The sequence below is a fragment of the Palaemon carinicauda genome, unplaced genomic scaffold, assembly GCF_036898095.1.
Source record: "Palaemon carinicauda isolate YSFRI2023 unplaced genomic scaffold, ASM3689809v2 scaffold14, whole genome shotgun sequence".
NCBI lineage: Eukaryota > Metazoa > Arthropoda > Malacostraca > Decapoda > Palaemonidae > Palaemon > Palaemon carinicauda.
The window spans coordinates 595,862-620,585 of NW_027168926.1; the positions used below are offsets into that span (position 1 = coordinate 595,862).

The 24,724-nt window shown below is 52.4% G+C and overlaps 1 long non-coding RNA gene across 1 annotated transcript in view; it reads left to right on the forward strand.

The window, feature by feature from the left end:
• Positions 1-24,724, forward strand: part of LOC137635550 (uncharacterized) — a 56,027-nt gene that overhangs the window by 10,190 nt on the left and 21,113 nt on the right. Inside the window, exon 2 of the long non-coding RNA XR_011042708.1 lies at positions 20,087-20,216. This is a non-coding gene — a long non-coding RNA (uncharacterized lncRNA). The remainder of the gene's footprint in view (positions 1-20,086; positions 20,217-24,724) is intronic.

Sequence of the window (24,724 nt, forward strand, 5' to 3'; positions counted from 1 at the left end):
TGACGCGCTTTACGCGCCGCCTGAGACTGCCACTGCGAAATCTCAAGACCCTTCGGGATCTCAGGGTCTTGAGCGCGAAACTGCGCCTCTCGCCCCTAAGCATAAGGCTCCGCCTGCGCACCCTGCTGCTGTTGTTCCTGACGTTCCTGACAAAGCGCCTCGGCGCTCACCCTTAAGCGTTCGCGCCACTTTTCCTGTTGTTCGCCAGGGTTCCCCTGCGCGCCCACGCCCATCGGCGCCCCGTCGCCCTCCAGCAGTTCCTGAAGTAGCGCGCAAGCGCCCAACTGCGCAAACGCGCCCTGTTCCTATTATAGTGCCGCCGTGGTCACCTGCGCACTCGCGGCCAGTTCCTGATATGGCGCCTACGCGTCCAGCGGTGCCCCAGCGGCCTCCTGCGCCCACGCGCCCGCCGGCACCTCGCCGGCCCCCTGTTCCTGTTTCATCGCGCGCGATCCAGGAGGTTTCTGAGTTGGCGCACAGGCGCCCACTGGTTCCTACGGACTCATCGCGGCCTGCGGGGGATAGACGCGATACGCGTCCCCGCGCGATTCCAGCTCCAGCGCTCACGTGCACTCCAATGCACCCACGTGTCGCTTTGGACCCATCGCGCCCACCTAAGGAGGTTTGCGATACAAGGGAGGCTCGCGATACGAGAGAGGTTCACGATGCGCGCCCGCGCGCAGTTCCTGTTCTCAGCTCGTTGCCCCAGAGGTTGCCAAGTCAGCGCACGGGCGCTCACGGCCGCCTCTGGAACCGCGCGAATCTACTGCAGTTATGATTGCGCCCGACGCGCCCAAATCGCGCCCTGTTCCTGCTACACGCCCCATGCCTGTCTTTAAGACAGCGGTGGTGGCGCAACTAACTCCAGAGCGCCCTCACGCGGCTCGCACCACGCGACCTCCAAAGCAGCGAACCCCAGTGGGACCTATTCGTGATGCGCGCTATGCGTGCCCACGATCACCAGCGCAACTAGCACTTACACAGGCGAGTAAACCGGTCCAACCAGACTGTCCCCAAACCTCTCGTTCCCAGGTCGCGCCCTCGGCCAGTCCTACCGGACACGCACTCGGGCGCTCCTGTTATCTCATGTCCTCCGGGGCCGCACCAGGTCGCTGCGCGCCCGCGCGTTCGGCCTCCTCCTGTTCCAGCTCCTGATCGCCGCATGCCCAAACCGTCGCCCACGCGTGCTCACAGGCATGTTCCCGCTCAAGCTGCCGTGCGCCCACGCTTCCGCTCTCTCGCCATCGCGCCATCGCTCCTGACCATCCTCCTGCGCGCCATCGCGCCCCCCCCCCCCCCCGCCCAGCCGGGTGCGCGCGCGTGATTTTCCAGCTTCGTGCCCACCTCTCACGCGCGACCCTGCTCTGGGCCCGTCACACGAGCCCCAGCGCAATCGCCGACAGGCGGATTCTTCTTTGTCGCGTTCCCCTCCGCGCAAGCGCAGACCAGCGCGCTCGCCAGAGGAGGAACGCTCCTCGGACAGGTCTAGGGATTCTTCTCTTTCAGCCCTGCAGGCAAACCCTCGTTTGTCGACTCCTCTTAGGGATCCCTCGATCCCCTTCCCTCCAGAGGGAGTGTCAGACAGCGCTGCTGGCAGTCAACAGCCCTGGTTCGACACCCTACTCAGAGCTCGTGCGGGCGATTAAGCCAGCCCTCTCTGATTCGGGTCGCGAGCCAGCGACAGCTTCCTCCCCCCTGAAGAGGAAGAGAGGAGTCTCTCCCGTGGATCCTCCTCCGAGGCCTGTGCGGTCCCCGCGTAGATCCTTGCGCAAGGCTCCTACTCCCCCCTCAGACCTTCTCGCCCTCCCCTGCGAAGGAGGATTACCCCTCCTCAGGAGAGTCGGTTGAGCAGGAATACGTACTCCCCCATCGCACCAATGGTGGACGTTCCTCCTCTTCCCGAGAGGTCTCCTCGTTCCGAGGTGGAGAAGGACCTGCCCCCTTCGCTTCTAGAGTCCTGCATCCCGCCCAGGAGGGAACCTAAGGACTATAAGGCGATTCCCAAATCGTCTGCTAGGATCAGACAGGAACAGCCCAGAGCCGTCGAGGATGCCCACGTTTCTCCCCAGGAAGAGCCTCTGGGGTTCGGAGACTTCGCTGCAAGCCCGACAGGAGGCGAGCACCAGGAGTCAGAACACGCGTTCTGGCAAGTCCTGACTCTCATGAGGAACCTTAATGGGATTCCAGAACCTGAGGTCCCACCTCGTGAAGGTAAGGACACGGTCCTGGATCGCGTCTACGGCACTCAGAAGCCCTCTAGGGCCAGCGCAGCATTGCCCTGGTCCCAAGGGATGAAGAGTGCCAGAGACAAGATCGAGGGCCAGCTCGCGGAGCTTGCCTCCTCCAGCAGATCCAGTGCCGGGAATAAGCTCCTCCCTCCTCCTCGTGTCCATCAGAGGAGGTCCTTTGAAATCCTCAAGGAGTCTTCGCTGAGCCTTCCCTTGCATCACTCCGTGGAAGGAATCACAGGGGGAGTCCCTCTTGAGAGACTCTCCAACCTGCACGTGTCCTTCTCAGCCACTGAGATCCAGAGCCAGGAGAAGATCATCAAGTGCGCCATGCAGGCCACTTCATGGCTCGACATCTGCCTGGGGTGTCTGGGCATCCTGGTGCGGTCCGAGGACCTCTCCAAGGCAAGCACCAGGAAAGCGCTGGAAACCTTTCTCCTCTCGGGCACTCGGACCATCGAGTTCCTGTCCCACCAAGTCTCGAGCTAGTGGGCCAACACTATCCTCAAGCGCCGGGACGCTGTTGCCGAGAGGTTCCACCATAAGGTTCCCAGCGCCGAGTCGAGCAGGCTCAGATACTCTTCCGTCCTCGGTAAGAGCTTGTTTGAGCCTAAGGACATGGAGCTCTCTGCCGAGAGGTGGAGGAAATCCAGCCAGGATTCCCTCATCCATAGGGCCCAGACATCGAGGCCCTACAAGCCTCCGGCGGTTCAGCAGCCCCGTCCTGTCAAGGATACGAAGAAGACTACCGTAGCAGCGAAGCCCGAGGTGTCTAAGCCCTTTCCTGCCAAGGGTAGGAGGGGAAAGAAGTCCTCCAGGGGAGGCAAGAACCCTAGAGGCTCCGGCCGAGGTCGGAAGCGCTAGGGTTGGCAATCCCCCTGCGTGTCCACCAGTGGGGGGATGCCTGCAGAGTTGCGCAGCAAGGTGGCAGCAACTCGGGGCGGATGCCTGGACGGTCTCCGTGATATCCCTAGGGTATCGCGTCCCGTTCACAGCATCTCTCCCTCCCCTGACAGCGAATCCAGTGTCGTTGAGCTCTTTTGCCATGGGATCGGCAAAAGGGCAGGCCCTTCGGGCCGAAGTCCAGACCATGTTGGAGAAGGACGCTCTCCAGGAGGTCGTGGACGGATCCCCAGGCTTCTACAGTCGACTCTTTCTAGTGAGAAAGGCGTCTGGAGGCTGGAGACCAGTCATCGACCTCTCGACACTGAACGGGTTTGTCAAGCAGACTCCGTTCAGTATGGAGACGGCAGACACGGTCAGACTTGCAGTGAGACCACGAGACTTCATGTACACACTGGATCTGAAGGACGCGTACTTCCAGATCCCAATCCATCCGTCTTCAAGGAAGTACCTGAGATTTTGCCTAGACAACAAGATCTACCAGTTCAAGGTGCTGTGTTTCGGTCTCTCCACAGCTCCTCAGGTGTTCACCAGAGTCTTCACCATCATCTCTTCATGGGCTCACAGGATCGGCATCCGTCTCCTTCGTTACCTGGACGACTGGCTGATCCTGGCAGACTCGGAGGCATCCCTTCTTCGCCACCGAGACAAGCTCCTCGAAGTTTGCCAGGATCTGGGGATCGTGGTAAACCTCGAGAAGTCCTCTCTGCAGCAGCCCTCTCAGAAACTGCTATATCTAGGCATGATCATAAACACCAATCTCCACAAAGCCTTCCCATCAGACGAAAGGATAGCAAGGCTGAGGAAGGTTGCGAGACCTTTCCTCAATCGAGAAGAACTCCCAGCCCAATCGTGGCTTCGTCTCCTCGGCCACCTCTCCTCTCTGACCCGTCTCGTCCCCAACAGTCGCCTCAGGATGAGATCCCTTCAGTGGCGACTGAAGTCTCGGTGGAGTCAAGGACTCGACTCCGCGGACATCCTGATCCCCATGGGATCTGCGGAACGAGCGGACCTCAGGTGCTGGGTGGCAGACGAGAACCTGCGAAAGGGAGTGGATCTTCTCGTCTCTACCCCGGATTTGATGCTGTTTTCGGACGCATCAAACAAGGGGTGGGGTGCCCACGTTCTGAACCACAGGGCCTCAGGCCTGTGGTCAGAATCAGAAAAGTACCTTCACATAAACCTGCTGGAGATGAAGGCCGTTTTCCTGGCCCTTCAAAAGTTCCACCAAGTCCTGGCGGGCCACTCCGTAGTGGTAATGAGCAACAACACCACGGTAGTGGCTTACATCAACAAGCAGGGAGGTACCTTTTCGGAACAGCTGTCCCATCTTGCAGTAGAGATCCTGAGATGGTCCGAAGTCCACTCGATATCACTTGCGGCTCGCTTCATTCCAGGCAAGAGGAATGTGCTCGCCGACAGTCTGAGCAGAGCGACGCAGATAGTGAGTACCGAGTGGTCTTTGGATCCTCGGATAGCCAACAAAGTCCTGACTTTGTGGGGTTCCCTGACTGTGGACCTGTTTGCTACGGCGTTGAACACCAAGCTTCCGCTGTACTGCTCCCCAGTCCCGGACCCCAAGGCCCTCTGGCAAGATGCCTTCCAACAACATTGGGACAACGTCGACGTGTACGCCTTTCCCCCATTTTGTCTGATGAGGAGGGTCCTGAACTAGACCAGAACATCGGTCAATCTCTTGATGACCTTGATAGCTCCGCTATGGCATCACGCAGAGTGGTTTCCAGACCTTCTGCAGTTCCTCACGGAGATCCCGAGGGAGCTCCCTCCACGTCACGAGCTACTCAAACAATCACACTCCAACATTTTCCACAAAGCCGTAGCTTCGCTTCGACTTCACGCCTGGAGACTATCCAGCATCTCCTCTAAGAGAGAGGATTTTTGCAACAAGTTGCGGAAAGGATGTCTGGCCACCTGCGCTGGTCATCCGCAGGAGTCTACCAGGCGAAGTGGCGAGTTTTCTGTGGTTGGTGCCGTGGAAGGGGTATCTCTCCCCTCGATGCCACTTTACCAACAATAGCGGAGTTCCTTGTGTATCTGCGGGAAGAAATGCGCCTTTCAGTCTCGGCAGTGAAAGGCTATCGCTCAGCCTTAAGTCTTGCCTTCAGGCTACTCAAACAATCACACTCCAACATTTTCCACAAAGCCGTAGCTTCGCTTCGACTTCACGCCTGGAGACTATCCAGCATCTCCTCAAAGAGAGAGGATTTTTGCAACAAGTTGCGGAAAGGATGTCTGGCCACCTGCGCTGGTCATCCGCAGGAGTCTACCAGGCGAAGTGGCGAGTTTTCTGTGGTTGGTGCCGTGGAAGGGGTATCTCTCCCCTCGATGCCACTTTACCAACAATAGCGGAGTTCCTTGTGTATCTGCGGGAAGAAATGCGCCTTTCAGTCTCGGCAGTAAAAGGCTATCGCTCAGCCTTAAGTCTTGCCTTCAGGCTGAAAGGAATGGACATTTCCTCCTCGCTGGAACTGTCTCTTCTCATACGGAGTTACGAACTTACCTGCCCTCAGTCGGAAGTGAGACCTCCTCCTTGGAACGTGGTTCGAGTCCTCAGGTCTCTTAAGAGGCCTCCCTACGAACCATTACGCCAGGCTTCTGATCGCCACCTTACCTGGAAGACGGTGTTCCTGCTAGCTTTGGCTTCGGCCAAGCGAGTCAGTGAACTGCATGGTCTCTCCTACGACGTCGCCCATTCAAGGGGATGGGGGGAGGTAATGTTCAGCTTCGTCCCTGACTTTGTTACTAAGACTCAGAACCCGGGAGTGCCGGACCCTAGGTTCGACTCTTTCCAGGTCTCGAGTCTTCGTTCTGTAACAGATGACTCAGACCATCTCCTACTGTGCCCAGTCAGGAGTCTGAGGTTGTATCTTAAAAGAACAGCTGCAGTCTGGCCCCAGGTGCGAGCCTTGTTTGTTAGCACCGGGGAAACAAAGAGGAGGGTCACCAGGAATACCATCTCGGCCTGGATCCGCAAGGTGATCCACCTGGCCTTGAACTCTGCCCCTCCTCCGTCACGGCGCCCTAGGGCGCATGATGTCAGGGGTGTGGCTATGTCCCTGGCCTTCAGAAGAACTTTTCAGTGACGCAGGTCCTGCAAGCTGGGGTGTGGAAGCATCAGACCACCTTCACGGCCCACTACCTGCAAGACGTGACACACAGAAGGCTCGATACGTTTTCTATCAGCCCTGTGGTGGCTGCACAACAGCTGGTCCTAACCTCAGGCTCCTAATTGGACAAGTAGCAGAGGGTTGAGGGCATTGTTACCCAGTTTTAGTCTGTGTGAATGAAAAGATCTGTCTAGCCCTTTTCTTTTCTTCATCCTCTCCTCCCTTGGAGGAAAACAGCATCCTGGGTCCTTTGCACAGCTGACCTGGAACCTCTGCAGGTAAGCCATGCTTCCTTGTGTTCCTAGTATTAAGTTGTAATACTGTCATGTCCCCATACCCTGACGAGGTGGTATTGGGTAAGTCCTAGCCTAGATTTCCTTCCAAAGAACTCCAGGTCAACTTCCTAGGACGTGTCACTGCTCACCTTCACACACGACTTACGTAGGCCGCAGCAGCCCCTCAGCTTTCTGCGAGGTGCAGGGGCCCCAACCCTTGAGTTGCTCTATGTACTCGGGTTCGGGGCCCCCCGGGCAAGCCAAAGCCAGTATGGCAGGGGACTTATCTCCCTTCCTAAGGGTTAAGTCACCCCATGTAAATAGCGTGGTTTGTATTCAGTTACGGAACAAATGACAAATTCGTAGATAATTTGTATTTTTCCTAACGATACAAACCTTAGCTATTTACAGTTATGTGCCCGCCAGCCCTGTCCCCCAAGATAAGTCCTACCTCTAAGTGAAGTGAGTTAATCGCCGGTGTGTGTGAGGGGGGGGGGTTAGCTAGCTACCCCTCCCTACCCCCCGCTAACTAGCGGTGGGGTAGGAAACCCTCGTTAAAACTTTATGGCTCGTCATCGGCTGCGCCGAAGTAATTACCCAATGTAAATGGCTAAGGTTTGTATCGTTAGGAAAAATACAAATTATCTACGAATTTGTCATCCTGATGGAAGTGTACCAGAGAATTATTATTCTCAGTTGTGGTCAGGAGAGTTTTAACCCTTTACACCCCATAGACAAAATCACACCTCCTGTTGCATTGGTAAGTATGGTACAGTACCAAGCTATGGAGCAAGAGATATGTTTGTAAAATGTAGGAGCAAAGGAAATCAACGTCACAGTCCCACTCACTGTGGAGAAGATCTTTGTCTCCAGAAGATGAAAAGACTGAAGTCTATAAAAGGAGGGATAAAAATGGAGGTTCACTAATTTTATTTCGTACAGTAGGTCCAATGAAAGGAAATGCAAAAAGGAACAGCAATCTTTTATTGTTTCCAAACGTTGCATAAATGTAACAGTAATCAATTGTAGCATTATATGCAGTAAATATATACAGAAAACCAGAGTTTTCCTACCCCAAAATTATGTAACAGAGTAATAAAATAGTAACACTCATGACATACATAGAAAAATATCACCTTGACTCCTTATATTATTAAATAGTACCTTGAAAAGAGGAACACGAATCCCCTTGCACAATGTAGACTGAGAAGTCCCAACCATACAGTCTATAAGAGTCCATATATATACAACAATTAAGAAGCTGGTTTAATCACACTACCAGCAGCCACCACAAAGTGTTTAATCTCTTCCAACGGACGTAGGTAATGTTTGAAGAACACTCTTGAAGATTTCCATCCTGTGTAAGCTTGTAAACCTGTTAAGGACATAGATTGGAAAAAATTTAAGGAAGAGACAACTTTCCGGGTCAGCCATTCTGATGAAGCAGGTGAGTTTGGACCCTAGCTGTTTCAGAGAAAGGTTAGATCCTGTCAACTCCCCCTTTAAAAAGCTGACGGCCTTTAAAGGCCCGGCTCTTGGATAGGTAGGCTTTAAGGCTCTCCATGGCACACAGAGAAGGGTCCTCCTATAGTGGAACAATTTTCCAGGGCCCCCAGCGTTTCGTGGGAAGTTCGTTTTTTGCCAGGAATGCAGAATCTGGATAAAGGTTTACCTCTCCCGAATCCCAGAATTCAATGTGGCCATCATCCCTTAAAAGGGCCGCAATCTCACGGACTCTAGCACCAGATGTCATTTTTGAGTAAGATCCCTCAGAAAGGCAGAGGAGCTATCTATCGAAGAGGCAAAGTGCAAGACTATTCAAGGACCAAGTAATAGCCTTGGGAGGAGCATTAGGTTTCAGTTTAGCACAAGCCTTTGGGATCTTATTAAATAGCTCGCTATTGAGTTCAATATAAAAGCATACGCGATCGGTCTAGTTAGTGGCGACTTACATGAGGCAATAGTTGTAGAGGCTATACCTTGATCATGTAGTGAAATGAAGAAAGAAATACAGAAGTCCATAGAAATAGAAGAGGGCTGATGACTTTTCACGAACATAGCCCATTTTATTCCAGGAAGACAAATATTGTCGTTTTGTGGTGTTGGACTTGTACTCTTCTATGAAGTCAATTCTTTCCCTTGCAACTCAAATTTTTTTTGAGCCTCGAGGGCAAGAAAATCATTAGCCGAAGGGTTTTCGTTATCCAAGAGGAAGAGAAGACAGTTGTCTGTTGAACAGCCTGGGACAGCACTGGAGATGGTAGAGGGATCTGAAGGGGTTTGAGTTCCAGAACAAGAGGGTACCAATTGCTCTTGGGCCACTTGGGAGCCACCAGAGCTGCAGTTCCCTTGAAAGTCTGCAGTTTGTTCAGTACTTTCAGTAGGAGGTTGAATGGAGGAAAAGGTAGATGAGACCACTGGTTCCAATCCAGAGACATCGCATCCATTCTTGTCGCTTCCAGGTCCAAGTTTGGTGCTACATATCGGGGAAGTTTTTTGTAAATCTCGTCACAAAGATTCATTTGTAGTCCCGGGACTTGCTCTAGAATGAAACCGAATGATTTAATGTCCAGAGACCATTCTGTTTCCTGAGGCTTGGATCTCGACAGGGCGTCCGCCGTCACATTGCGAACCTCTTCGAGGTGAACTGCTGAAAGATGCCATTTCCTCCTTTTTGCTAACGAGAGAATGGCTAGGATTACATGGTTGATCTGAGGAGATCTGGAGCCCTGTCTGTTGACACAGTGTACTCTTGTGATGTTGTCGATGACCAATTTGATGTGTGATTTCATCTTTGGGCATAGTATCTTCAGAGTCAGAAACACTGCCATAGCCTCCAGAACATTGATGTGAAACTTATGAAATGCGATCGACCACTGACCCTGTACTTTCATGGAAGAGGAGTGTCTTCCCCAACCTTGTTCCGAGGCGTCCGTGTGAATAGTCATGGAAGGAGGAGGGTACTGAAGAGGAACGTCGTTCAATAGACTCTTGGCAGTGGACCACGGCCTGAGCTGCTTCCGCAGTAAGGCCGGGGTTTTGTGGCGAAGATCTCTCTGAGCATTGGATGCCTTTCTTCTCCAGACTCTGTTGGCATCTTTGAGCCTTGCTTTCAGTATTGGGTCCGTCACGGCAGCAAACTGTAATGACCCCAAGACCCTTTCTTGTTGTCGTCTTGTGAGTACTTTTGGACGAAGTAGGTACCTGACCGAGTTTGCGATTTCCTTCCTCTTGCCTTGTGGTAGAGAGAGAGTGTGTAACTGTAGGTTCCAGTGAAGTCCTAGCCACTGGTATATCCAAGCTGGAGATAGCCTGGACCTCTTGAGGTTGATTTGAAAGCCCAGAGATTGTAGGAAGTTCATGACCTCTTGGGCTGTTTGAAGACATTCCGACTTAGTTGCAGCCCAGACTAACCAGTCGTCCAGGTACACCATCATCTGAAGGCCTCTGTTCTGAAGTTGTTCGACAATGGCTTCGACTAGTTTCGTGAAAATCCTAGGAGCTATACTGAGCCCAAAGGGCATAGCTTTGAATACGTAAGTGTTTCTTGCCAGTCTGAAACCAAGGTAGGGGGAGAAGCGCTGACCTATCGGAAGATTCCAATAGGCTTCTGTAAGATCTCTGGAGACGGTGTAGGCCCCCTGGGGTAGCAGGGTCCGTATTTGTGAGATAGTCAGCATCTAGAACTTGTTCAGAATGAATTTATTTAGTGGGGATAGGTCCAGAATAGTTCCAAGAGTGTTCGAATCTTTCTTAGGCACACAGAATAACCAGTTCATGGATTTTGTGCAACAGATGACTCCCTTCCAGGGAAGGTCCTGAATGTAATCCTCCAAAAAGGGGGTTGTGGGTTGAAAGAACCTCTTGAACTGGGGTGGTTTCTGTCTCCATTTCCAACCTAGCCTTTTGAGACTATGCTGTGAGCCCAGGGATCGAACTCCCATTGATCCCCGAACAGATGAAGTCGTCCCCCTAATGGAAGCTCCTCATTGTTGTTGCGGAGGACCTGCAACATAAGACATCTTGTCTCTACTTCCTCGGCCTCTAGTACGACCGCCTCTTCCAGACCTTCCCCTGTTACCAGAGCCCTTCCTATGAGCTTTGGCAGGGTGAAAGGTGTTGGTAGCTCTCTCGTAGGCCAGGTTGAAGGCTGGAGGCTATGAAACGTACTGTTGGGGGACCGTGTACACAGTCTTAGGAATGGTAGCAACTGAGGCTGTCGCGACAGGAAAGGATTTCCTTCCTTTGAAGTGACTTCTGGGCTTCTTGCCCTTGGGTTGAGGTCTTTCATTGGGGGTAAATTTTTGTTTAGAGGAAAAATCCCACTTGTCAATAAGGCTCTTATTCTTCTGAGCCACTTTGTCCATGACTTCTTTAACCATCTTCTCAGGGAAGAGATCCTTCCCCAAGATGTTGGAGTCGATCAGTTTTCTCGGTTCATGTCTGATCATAGCAGTAGCTAGGACGTGTTCTTCACATGCTCTCCTGGCTAGGAAGAAAGCATGGAGATCTCTATGAAACATGGTTAGGTGAGTCTATGCCAAGACAGGGAAGAGATCAGATTTAGAATAGTTTCCAATAAGCATCTCTAGATAATATTGGAAGGATAAAGAGGCAGAAAGTCTCTCTTTAGCTTCCAGTTCTCTCTTCAATAGGGATTCAGGAATCCTAAGCAGTTTCTCATTAAACTGTTTGCCTCCGAGTTCTTTATCTAGTTTTCCAACAGTGAGTGTATGTTGGACATCCTCCCAATTGTTTGAATTGTAAGGAAGGGTCTGTTCTCCCCTACTACTTTCAATACGGCCTCTAAGCTTTTAGAGGCAAAGAGGAAGACAGTATCTTTGGGGGCCACAAAAGTGGCCTGTTTCCTGCCAAAGGCAGAAAGTTGGGTATTAGTGAATTCAGCCATCTTTACCTCCCTAACCAAAAGGGATTGAGCCTTGCCATGATCCAGAATGATCGTTTCCTTGGGGATCGTATCATCCCTAATGGACACATCTGCGTTAAGCCTTACGTAACAGTAAGGATAGCTATTGATCGTTGGAAAGAATTCCAAGTCTGAAACTGGCTTGGAACCCAAACCATCCCCAACATGAACGAACCCTTTGGTTAAGGCCATATTCTCAGCACATCGGCAAGGGTTCTTAACTGTGCATTCTGGTAGGATCGTAGTTGGGGAAGCCTTAGAAGCAGGTGCCTGTTGTAACGCTTCTATCCCAGCTTGAAGAACCTGCATCACAAAGTAGTTTCTCTTGAATGCCAGGGACGTAGCAATGCCCCTGACATCGTGTGCCTGACGTGACGGAGGAGGGTCAGGATTCAGGGAATAGTGAATGACCCTTCGAATCCAGGCAGAGATCATGTTCTTGGTGACCCTTCTCTTCGTCCTCCCTGTGCTCACGAACAACGCTTGCACTCGAGGACGGATTGCAGCTGTTCTCTTAAGATAGAGCCTCAGACTCCTTACTGGGCACAGTAGGAAATGGTCTGGGTCATCTGTTACAGAATGGAGACTCGAGATCCGGAAGGAGTCGAAATGAGGGTCCGGCACCCCTGGATTCTGAGTCTTGGCTACAAACTCAGGGACGAATCTGAATGTTACCTCCCCCCATCCCCTTGAATGGGCGATGTCATACGAGAGACCATGAAGTTCACTGACTCGCTTGGCCGAAGCCAGAGCGAGCAGGAACAGCGTCTTCCAAGTCAGGTGGCAATCAGAAGCCTGGCGTAATGGTTCGAACGGAGGTCTCTTAAGAGACCTGAAGACACGAACCACGTTCCATGGAGGAGGTCTCACTTCCGACTTAGGGCAGGTAAGCTCATAACTTCGTATGAGTAAAGAAAGTTCCAGCGAGGAGGAAATGTCCATTCCTTTGAGCCTGAAGGCAAGACTTAAGGCTGAGCGATAGCCTTTCACTGCCGAGACTGAAAGGCGCATTTATTCCCGCAAATAAACGAGGAACTCCGCTATTGCTGGAATAGTGGCATCGAAAGGAGAGAAACCCCTTCCACGACACCAACCACAAAAGACTTTCCACTTTTCCTGGTAGACCCCTGAGGATGACTTTCGTAGGTGTCGAGACATCCTGTCCACAACTTGTTGCGAAAAGCCTCTCTCTCTGAGGAGGTGGTGGATAGTCTCCAGGCGTGAAGTCGCAGCGACTCTACGGCTTTGTGGAAAATGTTGGCGTGTGGTTGTCTGAGTAGCTCGTGTCGAGGAGGGAGTTCTCTCGGCAGTTCCGTGAGGAGCTGCAGAAGGTCCGGGAACCATTCTGCATGATGCCATAGCGGAGCTATTAGAGTCATTGAAAGGTTGACCGATAGTCTGGTCTTGTTGAGTACTCTTCTCATCAGACAGAACGGGGGAAAGGCGTAGACGTCTAAGTTGTCCCACCGTTGTTGGAAGGCATCTTGCCAGACTCCAGAGTGCCTTGGGGTTCGGTACCGGGGAGCAGTACATCGGGAGCTTGAAATTCAAGGCTGTCGCGAACAGATTCACCGTCGGGGAACCCCACAAAGTCAGGACTTTGTTGGCTACTAGACGATCCAAAGACCACTCAGTACTCACTATCTGAGTTGCTCTGCTCAGACTGTCGGCGAGCACATTCCTTTTGCCTGGAATGAAGCGAGCAGATAGTTGAATCGAGTGGACTTCGGTCCATCTCAGTATCTCTACTGCAAGATGGGATAGCTGTTGTGAAAAGGTACCTCCCTGCTTGTTGACGTAAGCCACTACCGTGGTGTTGTCGCTCATCACCACCACGGAGTGACCCGCCAGGTATTGTTGGAACTGTTGAAGTGCCAGGTATACATCCTTCATCTCTAGCAGATTTATGTGGAGGCACTTTTCTGATTCTGACCACAGGCCTGAGGTCCTGTGGTTCAGAACGTGGGCCCCCCATCCTTTTTTTGAGGCGTCCGAAAACAACATTAAATCCGGGGGAAGGACGAGAAGATCCACTCCCTTTCGTAGGTTTTCCTCTGTCAACCACCACTGTAGGTCCGTCCGTTCCGCAGGACCCATTGGGACCAAGATGTCCGGGGAATCGTGACCTTGATTCCACTGGGACTTTAGTCGCCATTGCAGGGATCTCATCCTGAGGCGACCATTTGGAACCAGACAGGCCAGCGAGGAAAGATGACCGAGGAGACGTAACCACGATTGGGCTGGGAGTTCTTCTCGTCAGAGGAAAGGATCTGCGACCCTCCTCAGCCTTGCTATCCTGTCGTCTGATGGGAAGGCTTTGTGGAGATTTGTGTCCAATGTCATGCCTAGATATACCAGTTGTTGAGTTGGAAGCAGAGAAGACTTCTCGAGATTTACCAAGATCCCCAGATCTTGGCAAAGTCCCAGAAGCTTGTCTCGGTGTCGAAGAAGGGTCGACTCCGACTCTGCCAGGTCAACCAGTCGTCCAGATAGCGGAGGAGACGGATGCCGATCCTGTGTGCCCATGAAGAAATCAGTGTGAACACTTTGGTGAAAACCTTAGGTGCTGTGGAGAGACCGAAACACAGCACCTTGAACTGGTAGATCTTGTTGTCTAGGCTGAATCTTAAGTATTTCCTTGAAGACGGATGGACTGGGATTTGGAAGTACGCGTCCTTCAGATCCAGTGTACACATGAAGTCTTGTGGTCTCACTGCAAGTCTGACCGTGTCCGCTGTCTCCATGCTGAACGGGGTTTGTTTGACAAACCTGTTCAGAGCTGAGAGGTCGATGACTGGTCTCCAGCCTCCAGACGCCTTCTTTACAAGAAAGAGTCGACTGAAGAATCCTGGGGAGCCGTCGACGACCTCCTGGAGAGCGCCCTTCTTTAACATGGTCTGGACTTCTGCCCGTAGGGCTTGGCCCCTTGCCGATCCCATGGCAAGGGAGCTCAATGACACTGGATTCGCTGTTAGGGGAGGTAGAGATGTTATGAACGGGACGCGATATCCCTGACTGATTACGGAAATCGTCCAGGAATCGGCCCCGAGTTGCTGCCGCCTGTTCGCGCAACTTTGCAGGCATCCCACCACTGGTGGACATGCAGGGGGATTGCCAATCCTAGCGTTTGTGGCCTCGGCTGCTCCCTTAAGGATTTTTGCCTCCCCTGGAGGACTTCTTGCTGCCTTTCATGTCTTTGACAGGAAAGGGCTGCTGCTTGGACACCGTTGCCTTTGCTGTCGCTGCCGGTTTCGTTGTCTTGGACGGGCGAGGTTGTTGAGGTGCCAGAGGTTTATAGGGCTTGGATGTAAGAGCCCTATGAAGGAGGGAGGCCTGATTGGTCTTCCTCCACCTCTCGGCTGCCCGTTCCACATCCTTAGGCTCAAACAAATTCTTCCCTAGAAGGGGCGAATGTCTGAGCCTGTTTACCTCGACTGCTGGGACCTTCGTGTAGAACCTCTCTGTCACTGCATCATGTCGTTTCAGAATAGTATTGGCCCACAAGTTCGAAACTCGGTGGGCCAGAAACTCAATGGTGCGTGTACCAGAGAGGAGGAAGGTCTCCAGGGCCTTCCTGGTGCTCTCCTTGGACAAGTCCTCAGATTGCAACAGGATGCCAAGAGATCCCAGCCAGAGGTCTAGCCATGAAGTGGCCGGCATGGCGCACTTCGCGACCTTCTCTTGGCTTAAGATCTCTGTAGCCGAGAAGGACACTTGCCGGCTCGAGAGTCTCTCGAGAGGGACTCCCTTGGTCAGCTCTTCCACAGAGTGGTGGACTGGAAGAGCTAAAGCAGACTCCTCTGTGATCTCAAAGTACCTCCTCTGCTGGACTCGAGGAGGTGGGAGGAGTTTGTTGCCAGCTGTGGAAGGACCAGCTCTCCGATCTCACCTCCTTGACCTTGTCCCTGGCACTCTTCACCCCTTGGGACCAGGGCAAGGCCTCACTGGCCTTCGGGAGTTTCTGGATGCCAAAGACTCGGTCTAGGACTGTGTCCTTGCCCTCACGAGGAGGCATCTCAGGATCGGGAATTCTATTGAGATGCCTCATCAGGGTCAGAACTTGCCAAAAGGCATGCTCGGACTCCTGTGGCTCACCTCCTGGAGAACTGGCAGCGAAGTCTCCTGTCCCCAAAGGCTCTTCTTGGGGGGACACGTGGACGTTCTCCGCGGGTCATGAAGGTTCCGTTCGAATCCTCGAGGATGACTTGGGGATTGTTTTGGAGTCCTTAGACTCTCTCCTGGGAGGAATACAGGACTCCAATAACGAAGCCCGAAGGCTCTTCTCTGGGTCCACCCGGGACGATTCTCCGGCTCGGGGTGGGGTTTCTCCCATTGGTGCGATAGGAGAATGCCTCACCTCGGTAGCCTCTCCTGAGGATGGGAAATTCTCGTCCGCAGGAGAGGGAGAAAACGTCTGGGGGGGAGAAGGAGCCTTCCTCAAGGATGACTTATGGGCCAGCTTGGCCCTCGGAGAAGTCACCACGGGATCCACTCCTCTCTTCCTCTTCAATGGGGTTGGAGCCGCCATTGATTTGAGTCCCATTTCAGTGAAGGCAGGCTTAAGAGCCTGGACGACCGCTCTGAACAAAGACCCAAACCAAGGCTGCTTACTGACAGTTGCACTGTCAGAGACACCCTCAGAAGGGAAGGGGATCGGGTGATCCTTCGGAGTGGATGCTACTGCTGGACCTGCCTGAAAGGAAAGGGAAGAAGAGGTTGAAGGATGGATCCTGGACCGATCTGAAACATTCCCTCCCTCCTGTGAGAGTCCTGGTCTGCGCTTGGGGGGGGGGGGATGTGAGGAGGATCTGGCTGCTCTTGTTCCTGCTTGTTCCTGTGGGTGCCTCTGCGGTTGCTCGCGCGGTAGCTCGCGTTGATGATTGCGCTGGGGGTCGCGCAGGCGCTCACGCGATAGTACTCCGTTCGAATTGCGCACGGAGAAGATGGCGAGGGCGCGCGCGGGCGAGCGTTGACATGCTGGCGAGCGATGGCGCGATGGCAAGCTGGTGAGCGATGATGGCGCGTTGGCGAGCGATGGTGTGCAGGCGAACGATGGCGCGCAGGGCGCGTAGGAGAACAACTGCGATCGGAAGTGTCCGTGCACGGGCGCGCAGGCAGTCTGGAGATAGGAGAGTGTCCGTGCTGGCACGTTGGCGAGCGATGGCACGCAAGTGATGAAGTGCGCGGGCGCTCAGGAGAAAGATGGCGCAGTGGCGCGATCTGGCAGAACAGGAGGCACAGGAGGGCGAGGAGACTGTTCGCGGGCGCGATTGCGCGTAGGATCTCGGCGAGACCTTGGAGAGCGCACACACGCAGGGGAAATTCCCCTAGCGCGTGGGCGCGCAGAAGGGCGATCAGCTAGCGCAGGAGTCTGTGCACGGTGGCGCGTAGGCGATCGATGGCGCGCAGGCGATGGCTGATGCGCAGGCGAGGTTTGATGACGCGTAGGCGACCTCTGATCAACAGGTGTCTTCCCTCCTATGCTCAGATCCGGAGATCGTGGGCGCGCAGGAGATGATCGCTGGCGAGCAGGAAATGATCGCTGGCGAGCAGGAAATGATCGCTGGCGAGCAGGAAATGATCGCTGGCGAGCAGGAGGAGATCGCTGGCGAGTAGGTGAAGATCGCCGACGAGTAGGGGACGATCGCTGACGAGCAGAAGATTGTGGGCGCACAGGAGATCGTGGGCACGCATGGCGCGCAGAAGTATGAGGACGCGCAGGTGAGCGCTGGCGAGCAGGAGAGCACTGGCGAACAGGAGAGCGCTGGCGAGCAGATGAGTGCTGGCGAGCAGGTGAGCGCTGGCGAGCAGGAGAGCGCTGACGAGCAGGAGAGCGCTGGCAAGCAGAAGATTGGTGGTGAGTCTCTGCAAGAGGTCTCTGGGGCGTTTTCTCCGGAGATACAATAGCGCGCAGGAGAACGGTGGAGCACAGGGGAAACCTGGCCCTGAAGGGACCAGTGCCTGTTGGATAACAGGGTGAGAAGGCGCCCAAAGTGCGTCAGCAGCTAGGAACGGAGAAGGCAGGTTCGAAGGTCTGGCAGGAGACGGCGAACGGTCAGCAGACAGGTCCAGGGACGCAGCAGCAGCAACAGTCAAAGCCAGAAGGGGAGGATCCTGTGCGGGGGACGGCGAGGGCGAAGAGCCGAAGAGGCGCCTCCTAACTCCCTTGTGAGGAGAAAGAAGGCCCCTACGGCAAAGAGGCTTATGAGCCTTACGGCGAATACGACCCCTAGGGGCAGCAGGCAGGCCATCGTCGGTCCTCCGAAGAGGAGTCTCTGTTAGTGAACTCTCCCGAGGGGGAGAAACACTTGCAGGAGAGATCGTTGGACTTAGCTTCTCCCCCGAAGGATGTTCAGAGGGAGAAAGTAAGCCTTCAGCTGCGTCTGGAACCACGGCAGAGGTTTGACCTTTCTCATCGGAGGCCCCTGTCACAACAACGTCGACGATAGACAGAGGATCAACCTCCGCTACTGCCGGCGATTGTTTGACAACAGCCCCCAACAGGATAATGTCAAACAGGGTGAGCCCTTAAGCCCCAAGGAAGCCCAAAACTGCAACAAATCATCATTTTGTACACTGAAAATATCCTCCCCCCGGAGTATGAGGGGGAGCTGCCTCGCTATGGGAAGCAACGCCCTCTCCCGAACCCCGAGGTCGGTCAACAAAAGAACGGCCTACGCTACCACTCGATGGCCTCTCGGAAGAGACCGATCGAGCGGGAGCTTCAGAGGAGGTTCGGGCCACAAAAGAAGAGTCCTTGGAATTTTCTCTTTTCAAGGAAACCCTTGAAGGAGAAATATCCCGCTTAGACTTCTTCTTCCGTCGCCGGGAAAACCTTTCCCACAGGGAGGTAGACCACTCCCTGCACTCACTGCACACTTCATCCTTATCACACCGTTGACCTTTGCAAAACGGACACAAGGTGTGAGGGTCCATCTCGACCACCGACATATAAGTCCCACAAGGGCGGTCGGGTAAACCAGGGCACTTCCGCATGATAAGGTAGAGAGGCCAACTTCCAAACACACAAGGCTGAAAAGAGAAAGCAAAAAATTAAGGCTGTCAACAAGCGAGGGTGAGCAGACACGTCTGACCATCACCCGAGCCAAAAGCAAAGTGAAGGTACTCACCGGTGTGTGAGGGGGGAGGGATAGCTAGCTACCCCTCCCCTACCCCCTCGCTAGTTAGCGAGGGGGTAGTTAACCCTCGTTAAAAATCTAATGGCTCGTCATTTCAGCTACGCCGAAAGTGTTACCCTATTTAAATAGCGTGGTTTGTTTTTTGGTTACGGAACAAAGGAAATTTGAATCTGGCGGGGGAAGGGTGGGTGCTGCAATCGGTTCATGGCAAAGACGGATACTGTATAGATCCGCATTCCTCTGTGCTTCATATTAGGGCATGTCTGTACGTAGGCATCCTCTTGTAACCGAGTGTCGATTATGGCAGGTGTATGCTCAGAGGAAGAAGCATGCCAGAAACGTTTGTTGGGGTCCGACTGGGCAATACCCAAGAAAACACCGGCGAAGGTTGCCATTGCTGCTCCCTCCAAAGGGAATGTGTGCTGCAGCTCTCTTGCAATTGTGCCCCTTGATCAGTCCCTGGGGAGTATGCCGTAGCGGTCAGGAGAACGCAAATAGATATTGGCATCTTTTCAAGGTTTCGGCGCTGTGGTGTGATCCGTGAATGTTATGTTGTGAAAAGTTTGACCTAAGGAAGGCCTGGACTTGGTTAGGTCTTTCAGGTAGGCCTTTTATACCTGCTTTGAGGGATTGGTTGCCAAGATACTCTTACTGTTTCTTTTTATGTGGGGGAGACAGTGTGATACAGAGAAAGTTCAATTCGGGAAAAGGAAATGAGATAGTACATACAGAGATTGTACTCTTCTCGAATAGACGTATCTGTATGTGAAACAGGTGTTCGCACACTTGCTACCTGTCTTCAATTTCTTATGAGAACAAGCAAGCAGACTGCCGATAGGAATGAATGGCTTCGCCCATCTTTCCTCTTGCTTGAGAATCTTCTGCTCTCTCTCTCTCTCTCTCTCTCTCTCTCTCTCTCTCTCTCTCTCTCTCTCTCTCTCTCTCTCTCTCTCTCTCTCTTTGGGAATACAAGAAGCAGTGCCTACCAAGTCCCATCCCTCATTGAGAAGTAGTATCAGCATTAATTAATATTTTTCATAATGCAAACCTTGTTTTTATAAGTTACACTTCCCAACTCAACCACCCTGAAAGTCCTAGGTTAAAGGCAGAATGAGGATTATTATACCTGGCAAGTGGGCGGGGCCTACCATCTCCCCCTTCCCAGTAACTTTAATAACCCAATTGAAAGTTTAACAGCCATTCAAGGTTTGCTGAAATCATGCTCCTATTAAAGGACTCTGGTTTGTATGATTAGAAAAATTACTACTTTTAAAATGTGCGATATTTTCCAGTAAGAGACAACCCCATAAAACTTGAATTGATCATTGCAAGATATTGTTTAGTAGTAAGTCATTTCTATTAAGGGACCAGTCAATTGTCATTGTAGTAGAAGCTTTTAGTTTTAAATCCAATTGAACAACTCTTTAACATCATTGTAATATTTATGATTCACTGTATACACTCTAATGATTTGTTTCTCTTCTAGGTAATGAATGGAAGCTTTCATCATGAAATGAGTGATATGACTTTTTGATCATAAGAAGATACCCAAAAGGAAAAGAACGTATCCCAAGATATCCCTGAGACTTACTTAGAAATCCCACTGGGCAAATACAGTGAGTAGCATTGTAAGTGTGTGTAGGTGACTGATAGAGTAATGATTAGCTTATTTTTCAATATTTAACTTAGCCGGTGATTATAATAGCTGCAGCTCTGCTGCTCGACAGAAAACTCTACGGAAAAAATCCGCCAGCGATCGCTATGCAGGTAGGGGGTGTACTTCAACAGCGCCATCTGTCGTCCAGATACCCAGTACTCATTGTAAACAAAGAACTCAATTTTCTCTCTGTCGTGCTACCGGCAAGACCTACTAATTCGCTGTTGCTAACTGGATTTGTTTTCACAACTATTTGGTGAAGTACACTATTCTAGTTTTGAGCTTTCGCTGTGCAGGCTTTCTCTTCAATAAATCCTTGCATTCTTTTTTTGATTACGGATTATTTGTTGATGACTTTGTATAGTTTTTGAATTCCCCTTTGACTAATTCAAGATGGCTGACCCTTCTCAAGTCCCTAAATTCAGGAAATGTAATGCTAGGGACTGTTCAAGGCGTCTTCCGAAGGCCTCTATCGATCCTCACACTGTTTGTTCCAATTGTCGGGATAAAACCTGTCAATTGGAAGATCGATGTGAGGAATGCGTTGGGCTTTCGGAATTCGATTTTATCGAATTCCAGAAATTTACACGTAGGCTAGAGAGAGATAGAGTCAGGAGAAGTTCCTCTCGTTCTGTTGAATTTTCCTCTCCTCATGCCCCACAACCTATTCCTTCCCCTGTAGTGGTTGCTCCTAATCCCCCTTCTGGCACTCAGGAACCTTCGATGGCTGATATGATGCGTGCCATCCAAGCTCTGGGTGAGAGAGTTGAGTCCCTGGCTAGTGACCGTAACCAGCTCATGGCGGACGTCAAGGAGCTGAAGTGTAAAAGTGCAGTGGGAAGTGGTAAAGTGAGTGATAGTGTTGTGGATAGTGTTGCGCTTGAGGGTTCGTCTGTTCGTGCCTGTCGTCCTCCTAGTCTGGGACCTCTTGCAAGCTCCCAAGTCCAGGGGAGAAGCAATGTCGTACGACCAATGGGTTCGAGAGGCTTTAATCAGCGAACAGACGTTCCCTCCGTGGTACCGGGCGCATCTTCCCAAGATCGCCCCTGCCGCACAAAGACGAGAGAGCCCATTTATACCTCGTCTGCGGAAGAGGTTTCTCGCAAGAAACCATGGACCAAGGTCTCACGACCGTTAAAGCGCAAGTCGGTCCCTTCCGCGCAAGTCCAACGGCCCAGCTGTAGCCACTGGGTCAGTTCGGACTCGCTGCAGTCTTCCGATGACTGCTCACCTCCTAAGAGAGGCAAAGCGGTACCGCCTCAGACAGTTACACCGTCTGTCGCCGCACCTGCTCCTGCAGACCCTAAGTGGTCTTTGCTGCAGAACATGCAGTCACAGTTAACGTCTCTGATGCAGGACTTTCGTGCGGAGAAGGTTACTGCTGCACCAGCCTCTTGCCTACAACCAACCACACACTCGGTTGTGCGTCCTGTGGACGCTGAGGCAACCGTCTTGCGCACTCCAGTTGAGAGAGTTCCGCCACCCATGCGTTCCAGTGTACCCTGCCAGCCGCATGTTGACGTTCAGCGACGCACGGAGCCTTCCGTTGACGTTCGCGAGGCACAACAACCGTCAGAGTTGTTTTGTTTTGACGCGGTGCGTCAACCTCCGCAACCCAGTGTGGTTGCCACTGCTCACCCGCATCAGGCTAGACAGTCTGGAGTAGACGCTGTGCGTCCCCGCGCTGCTATGGTTGTTGCCAGCTCACAGACTGGGCAACAGTTCCATGACGTTGCGTCCGGCTCAGTCACGCGTGCACCCGTGCGACCGGACTCAGCTATCCAGCCGTTACCTACTCCATTGCCGCTTCCTCCTCAATACTCGGATGATGGACTTTCGGATGATGATGGTGCTGCTCACGTTGATGAACCACATTCGGATCTTGACGAGCCTAAGTCCACGCAACCCTCTTTGGACTTTAGAAAAGTTTTAGCTCTGTTCAAAGAGATGTTTCCGGACCAGTTTGTGTCTGTGGCTCCGCGCTCTCCTCCGTCAGAGTTTGTTTTAGGTATGCCGCCATCCTCGCCTGCCTTTACTAGACTCGTCCTCGCACGCTCGTCCAAGAGAGCTTTACGAGTGATAGGAGAATGGATGCAGTCCAAAAAGAGTCTAGGGAAGACAGCCTTTACGTTTCCCCCTGCTAGACTCTCTTCTAGATCGAGCGTCTGGTATGCCACGGGAGAAGTTCTCGGCTTGGGAGTTCCTGCCTCTGCCCAGGGCGACTTCTCAAGTCTTGTAGACTCTCCCCGCAGGCTAGCCATGAGACGCTCGAAAATATGTTGGTCATCTTCGGACCTAGACCACCTTTTGAAAGGGATATTTAGAGCCTTTGAGGTCTTCAACTTTCTAGACTGGTGTCTGGGAGCTTTAAGCAGGAAGATCTCTCCGACAGAGAAGGAAACTTCCTTGCTCATCATGTCCTGCATGGACAAGGCCATACGTGACGGGTCTAATGAGCTTGCTGCATCGTTTGTATCCGGAGTCCTCAAGAAGCGTGAGAACCTTTGCTCTTTCCTGTCAGCTGGAGTGACACCTTGTCAAAGATCCGAACTTCTGTTTGCTCCTCTTTCTAAGTGCCTCTTTCCAGAGGACTTGATTAAGGAGATTGCTGCTTCTTTGATACAGAAGGACACTCATGACCTGGTTGCGTCCTCTGCTCGCAAAGCCACCCCTTTGCCTACCTTGTCAGCTAGACCAAGGATGGACACTCCAGCGTCCCGATTTATTCCGCCCTTTCGTGGCAGAGCCTCCAGCAGAGGAGGTGCTCGTGCCGAAGGGAGACGTGGAAAGAAGAAAGGAACCAAGTCCTTTAAAGGCAGAGTCTGACTGCCAGCTTCCTCAGACAGCAGTGGGAGCCAGACTCAAAAACTTCTGGCAGACCTGGGAGAAGAGAGGCGCAGATGCACAATCTGTGAAGTTGCTCAGAGAGGGGTACAAGATCCCGTTTTTACGAAAACCCCCTCTAGCAACGTCTCCCATCGATCTCTCTCCCAGGTACAGAGAGGAAGACAAGAGACGAGCATTGAAACAGGAGGTGTCTCTCTTACTAGAAAAGGGAGCGGTAGTCAAAGTCCTGGACCATCAAACCCCGGGCTTCTACAACCGTCTCTTCTTAGTGGCAAAGAAGACAGGAGGGTGGAGGCCGGTGCTAGACGTCAGTGCGCTGAATGTCTTTGTCACAAAGCAGACGTTCTCCATGGAGACCACAAAGTCCGTTCTAGCAGCGGTCAGAAGGGAAGACTGGATGGTCTCTTTAGACCTAAGGGACGCATACTTCCACGTCCCCATCCACCCAGACTCCCAACCTTTTCTGAGATTTGTTTACGAAAAGGTTGTCTACCAGTTTCAAGCCCTGTGCTTTGGCCTAAGCACAGCTCCTCTTGTGTTTACGAGGCTGATGAGGAATGTAGCCAAATTCCTTCATTTAGCGGACATCCGAGCCTCCCTCTATTTGGACGACTGGCTTCTAAGAGCTTCTTCCAGTCGTCGCTGTCTGAAGGATCTAAAGTGGACTCTAGATCTGACCAAGGAATTGGGTCTCCTTGTCAATATGGAAAAGTCTCAAGTGGTCCCATCCCAAGCTATTGTGTATTTAGGGATGGAGATTCACAGTCTAGCTTTTCGGGCTTTTCCGTCGGCCCCCAGAACAAGCCAAGCCCAGTTATGCATCCAGAACGTGCTGAAGAAGGAACGATGTTCAGTCAGGCAGTGGATGAGTCTGATAGGGACACTATCATCCCTGGAACAGTTCGTATCGTTAGGAAGACTACACCTCCGTCCTCTTCAATATCACCTAGCTGTTTACTGGAAAAAGGACAAGACGCTAGAAGCGGTCTCGATCCCCATTTCCGAGAAGATGAAGTCTTGCCTGACTTGGTGGAAGGACAGTATCAGCCTCAGAGAGGGTCTGCCCCTGGCTGTTCAGACTCCCAACCACGTTCTCTTCTCGGACGCATCGGACACAGGCTGGGGCGCGACATTAGACGGTCGGGAATGCTCGGGAACTTGGAACTCGAGTCAAAGGACTATGCATATCAACTGCAAGGAGCTACTGGCAGTTCATCTGGCCTTGAAAAGCTTCAAGTCTCTCCTTCAAGGCAAAGTGGTGGAGGTGAACTCGGACAACACCACGGCTTTGGCGTACATCTCCAAGCAAGGAGGGACCCACTCTATGACGTTGTACGAGATCGCAAGGGACCTCCTCACCTGGTCAAAAGGTCAAAACATTTCGCTAGTAACGAGGTTCATCCAAGGCAACTTGAATGTCATGGCAGACTGCCTCAGTCGAAAGGGACAAATCATTCCAACAGAATGGACCCTACACAAGGATGTGTGCAAGAGACTTTGGGCCACATGGGGCCAGCCAACCATAGATCTCTTCGCAACCTCGATGACCAAGAGGCTCCCAATATATTGCTCACCAATCCCGGACCCAGCAGCAGTTCATATAGATGCCTTTCTCCTAGA